Here is a 6000-nt window from a genome sequence, read left to right as displayed (position 1 = left end):
GATAAAACTAGCCATTGAGATCTGCACAAAAACAAGTTTATCAAGTGAGGAAAATCGCACTGACACGCTGACTTCTGCAAATGTTAACAAACTTGCCATTTATCAGTAAAAATGACTAGAGTTGAATGGACGTAGCAATTCTCATGATAATTTAATTTGTTCATAACATACAGTTGTTTAATACACACTGAGAGAGCAGCAGCCGTCTATTTACAGACTATGCATAGTGCACAGCATATTAGCTGTGGTTTGAGCCACCTCTTTCCCCTCCCTCTCCTTATGTTCAGCTAGGTCTCTGCTCCATTGCACAGAGAAGGAGGGACTGACTGTTCAGTAGGTCTGTGCCAGACTGCCAGTATTCCTGAGCTGCAAATAGAGGGCTTGTCCTCAAGGCCTGTGCTCAACTGCGTAGAAAGGTACAGGTTTCTCTTGCAAATGATACTTCATATTTCTATTCTATTGCTTTCTGATATTTTTGTGTTACAAAACGCATAAGCACTGGCATAACTGACTCAGCTGAAAATAAACAGAGGCAATCATGGAATCCATTTTAGGACAGCACCTTGGTTAACAGCGCAACATGTATTGCATGCCTGTCTCCTCTTCACCCCAGTACAATAAGCTTATGTCTGTGTAGATATTTAGGCCTCATGCATCTGACATTACTTGTGGGCCCAGCATAAACAGCCGGCCATACTGTAGGAAGGAATAATGGTATGCTAGCTGTATGCAGGTATGCTTGTGTAAACTTGCGCATGCGCACAGGCATACAATATCTGGACGCACAAAAGCCACGATCAGGATTACACATGCCCGTGTGTGTGGGTTTATGCGAAAGCACATTATTTACCAGCGTACAGCCATTTCTCACTATGGGCAGCTGTACAGGAGGTCCCCGAGTTACGAACATCCGACTTATGAACAACTCCTACTTACGAACGGCAGGTGGTGCCGGCGGGCAAGTTGGAAAACAGAGGAAATCATCGGAAAACGACGTTGGAAAACATCGGAAAACGCCATTCTGTGCATGCGCATCCGAATTACAAACAAATCCGACTTAAGAACAAACAGGCAGTCCCTAACCTGTTTGTAACTCGGCGACTGCCTGTAGTCTGAAGCTGTCTCTCCTGGATATGGAAATATACCCCAAATTTACATCCCGTACCCGAAAGCGCTTGTGTGCTTAGGGCCTTATTTTACTGCTTTAGAAGTATAAATTAACAGAAGCAGATGGCAGTTGGAGGTAAAGGCCGTGAGCCGACTGCAAAGTGATCTTTCCATAAATGTGTTTGCACTGTTTGGAGAGTTGGGGAATCCTGATTGGATGGGAAATTCAAAGATTCAATTCTCCTTTGAGCTAGGTTAGCCGTAGTATAAGGGTTGCAGTTGCAGTATCTAAAGACATAGATTTGTTTTTATATTTTCTCCCATAAGTTTAGGTTCACATCTATGCGGCTGTGCTAGATGTGTTTTTCAGGCGCATTTTGCAGTGCGTTTTGCGTTTTTAAACCGGCATTTTTGTGTGAAATTTTTATATATTTTTTCTTCTCTTTAACTACTTCAATACCAGGCACTTACACCCTCTTCCTGCCAAGGACAATTTTCAGCTTTCAGGGCTGTCACATATTGAATGACAATTGCGCGGTCATACAACACTCTACCCAAACAATTTTTTTATCATTTTGTTCCCACAAATAGAGCTTTCTTTTGGTGGTATTTGATCACTGCTGGGGTTTTTATTTTTTGCACAACACATAAAAAAAGACTGAATATTTTGAAACAATATTTATTTTTCTTTGTTTCTATTATAAAATGTTGTAAATAAGTAAGTTTTCTCCTTCACTGATGGGCACTGATGAGGCTGCACTGACAGGCACTGATAAGGTGGCACAGATGAAGTGGCAACAATGAGATGACACTGATGAGGCACTGATAAGTGGCACTGGTATGCAGCACTGATGGGCACTTATAGGCGGCACTGATGATTACTTATAAGTGGCATGGATGGGCACTGGTGGGCACTGATGAGCCCTGGTGGGTGGCACTGATGGACACTGATGGGTGGCACTGCTGGGGATCACTGACAGGGAGATATCTGACAGGCATTCACAGTGGGCACTGAGTGGCACCATTTGTGGGCCCTGATAGGTGACACTGGTATGCAGCACTGATGGGCACACATAGGCGGCACTGATAGGCTGCACGGATGATTACTTATAAATGGCATGGGTGGGCACTGATGGGCCCTGATGGGTGACACTGATGGATACTGATGGGTGGCACTGCTGGGGATCACTGACAGGGAGACAGGCATTCACAGTGGGCACTGAGTGGCACCATTTGTGAGCACTGATTGGCATTTTTAAAGGCACTGACTGGCATCCTTGGGGGGGCCATACCTGCTCATCCATGTGTGGCTGTTATGGTGGTGCCCTGGTGGTCCTGATGGCATCCCTGGTGGTCCAGTGTGGGCATCCGCAAGGGAGGGCTAGTGTGGGCATCCACGGGGGGGCTGTGCTACTAAACAATCAGCGCAGACCCCCCTGTCAGGAGAGCCACCGATCGTCTGTCCTCTACTCTACAAACACAAGTGAGGAAAAGCCGATAAACGGCTCTTCCTGTTTACACTGTGATCAGCTGTGATTGGACACGGCTGATCACATGGTAAAGAGCCTACATCAGAAAGATCAGTGTAGCAGTGTTTTTCAGACTGTCACGCCTCTTCCTGCCATCCCTGACTGGTAGTTGTCAGGGTCTGCAGGCGGGGGCTTAACTAAATCTGGAAGCCCCCATTAACATTGTGAATGGGTATTGGGACGGGTATCGGGACGGATACATTGTACCCTTACCCATTCACCAAAAAAACGGTGAAATGTTAACAAACTACAAAAGTCGGTTTTGTCTTTTGACGTTACGTCATTGGATGTCCATGCGCCATGCCTATATAAGAGGTGCTGGACAGTGGGAACATCACAACGGAGAAAGACAGCTTCAGGACAAGGCAGGCAGGGGGCGAGGAAGAATAAGATGACGGCGGGGGCGAGGAAGAAGAAGAAGACTGCGGGGGCGAGGAACAAGAAGAAGACGGCAGCAGCAGGGAAGAAGAAGATGGCAGTGCCAAGGAAGAAGGCAGCACAAGAAAAAGGCACGGGAGATGACGGCACCTGGAGAAGATGGCTCCAGGCTTCTTATTTAATAAAGAACTTGTCAAAAACCAGATCTTGTAGTGTGTTAACATTTCACTGTATTTTTGGTGAATGGGTAGGGGTACGATGTACCTGCTACCCATTCACATGGGGGGGAGCAGGATCTGGGGGCCCCTTCTTTAAAGGGTGCTTCCAGATTCTGATAAGCCCCCGCCCACAGACCACGACAACCACCAGCCAGGAGAAGAGGCCCTTGTCCTCATCAACAAGGGGGCAAGGTGCTTTGGTGGTGGGGGTGCAGAGCCCCCCTGCCCTAAAGCACCCCCCAATGTTAAGGACATGTGGCCTGGTATGGTTCCATCCCTTTCCTGACCTACCAGATGGCATGCTCGGCTAAGGGTCTGGTATGGATTTTGGGGGGGGGGGACCCCAAACGCCATTTAAAAAGTTTTTTTTGGTGTGGGGAGGTCCCCTCCGAATCCATACTAGACCCAAAGGGCCTGGTATAGACCCGGGGGGGGGGGGGAACCCCAGGCCATTTTTTATTTATTACAGGCAAAATTTATTTAGTTTTTTACATTGAGCTTTCAGCAGTGTTCGTAGCTGCTGACATAAAAAAAAAAAAAACTTCAGCTGGCCCACCATTTTAAGGACGTGGCTTCTCAGCCCCCTGCTTAGCAACCAGCTATATACAGTGTTAAAATGAAAACCGCAAACACATCAAAAATCGCATCACAAACACAACACTTCCTGGTACGGTTCCATTGAAATCTATTACCTGGAAATCATGGGAAAAAAGACCCTGACCCTTTCCAAAAACGCACCGGCTACAAAACGCATAGATGTGAACTTGTACCATAGGAAACCATGTTAAATGTTCTGTAGTGCATTTCTGCAAACTGAAAAACGCACTAAAAAACGCATAGGTGTGAAGCTAGGGTTATTGCGGGATCTGTATGGTCTCCTTTAACCACTTGAACCCCATATGCCATTTTCAGATGGGGCTGGGATAGTAGCAATTTCATACCTCCCAACATTTTGAGATGGGAATGAGGGACACCTACTAGAAAATGTATGAAGGCATAGGGCATGCCCCCTGCCACACTCCCTTAGGCTGGATTCACACCTATGCATTTTTAGTGCTTTTTGCATTTTGCAGATTTTCACTGCAGAACATGTTCCATAGTAAACCATGTTAAATGGACTGTAGTGAAAATCTGCAAAATGCAAAAAGGACAAAAAATGCATAAGTGTGAATCCAGCCTTAAAGGAGAATTAACCCAAAAAAGTTAATTAAATCCACAAGGTTTTTTTTTTTTTTACTACTACTATTCCTTTATATTGGCTCTTAAAATTTATAAATGCAGCAATTTGATGAAAGGTTTAGCACTGGGAAACACTTTTTGAAAGATAAAAAATGCGTTTTATATACAACTATATAGATCAGACCAAAATGAGGGACAAATTAGAGGGAAAGAGGGACAGAGGAACATTGCTCCAAATCAGGGACAGTTCCTCAAAATCACAGACAATTGGGATTTATTCAATTTGTCCAGTTTGTCAGTGGGTCCAGGCCGCAATCAGTGCTTGAACAGTTTGTCTATCAGTAGTTCCTCTCTAAGCCCAGGAGCTAAATAGATCAGCACATGTGTTTGAGAACCCAGCCACAGAGCTCCCTATGGAAAAGCACTGCAACGCAAGGCATCTGCATTGTTTAAAAAAAGTAAATATGCTACATTTTGTATCAAGACTGAGAGACTGGAAATTTGTATGTATGGCCTTCCAACTTTTTTTTTTTTTTGTAAAATCTTTTTTTTATTGAGTTTTTCAATAGCATAGAAAATTGCCCACACATGGGCCAACAGTACCCACGCAGGGGCAAAATCTCTGCTGCGGCTACAGACCGCAGCAGGGCATATCAGGTAACACAACATGATCGGTCTGCCTCTGAAGCAACAACAGGCCTCAACCAGGCAGACCGATACAAACAAAACTAAACATATCTAAACCCCCATGTGGGGAGAGGTTAACAGCAGGAGAATCCGTGCTCAAAAGCATAAGTACACAATGTCATAGCATAGAAATACAAGTAGTACCTGGGTCAGCCTATTACCATATTATGACCTTAATGTTGGTCTAAGGGTTAGTTACTGCATCAGTCGCCGTAGTGCTACCAGCTAACCAACAAGTCCACATCTTCTCAAATTTTTTTGGGCATCCCCTGCCCTCGTAGGTGGCTCTATAAAGGGGCAAACTGGCATTCACTGGACCCTTCCAGAACTTGACAGAGGGGGGAGATGATTGCTTCCAATTCCTCGTGATGGCCTTACGTGCATAGTATAGTAATAAGGATATGAGTATTTTCCTAGCTCTGTGGATTATCAGCTGCTCCACCAGCCCCAGCAGACAACATTTAGGATCATAAGGAATACTAATCTTAGTAATGTTAACTATCACCTGGAGAACTTCCTTCCAGTAATGCCCAATTGCTGGACAAGCCCAGAAAATGTGAAAGAACTCCCCTGGCTGATACGAGCATCTCCAGCACGCCGGGGAATGTGTCGGCGACATCTGGTGCAGTCTATGGGGTGTGTAGTGAGCTCTGTGTATAATTTTATACTGAACAAGTTTGTGCCTGGCCGAGACCAGAGGAGAGAACGGGAATACCCAAATTTCCCTCCAATCATCGTCGTCTAGTTTCGGTATGTCCCCCACCCACTTCCTGCTTAGGGAGTACATGGCCTTCCAACTTTAGATTGCAGGCGTGGGCCACATAGTGAGAATATTAGGCATGGTTTAGAGTGTATATGAAGTATGAAAAACCGCGCTATCCACAAAACAAAAATAGCTGCCA

At 45.2% G+C, this 6000-nt stretch overlaps 1 protein-coding gene across 1 annotated transcript in view; it reads left to right on the top strand.

The window, feature by feature from the left end:
* The first annotated feature begins 297 nt into the window (after nt 1-297).
* The window catches only part of EPM2A (EPM2A glucan phosphatase, laforin), a 197669-nt gene continuing 191966 nt past the window's right edge, over nt 298-6000 (top strand). The window contains exon 1 of the mRNA XM_077486416.1: nt 298-416. The gene's annotated coding sequence lies outside the window, so the exon portion shown is untranslated. The remainder of the gene's footprint in view (nt 417-6000) is intronic.

The sequence above is a fragment of the Lithobates pipiens genome, unplaced genomic scaffold, assembly GCF_037356315.1.
Source record: "Lithobates pipiens isolate NorthernLeopardFrog02 unplaced genomic scaffold, aLitPip1_a1.2 Scaffold_18, whole genome shotgun sequence".
NCBI classification, from domain to species: domain Eukaryota; kingdom Metazoa; phylum Chordata; class Amphibia; order Anura; family Ranidae; genus Lithobates; species Lithobates pipiens.
This window is presented reverse-complemented; position numbering and strand designations above follow the sequence as displayed.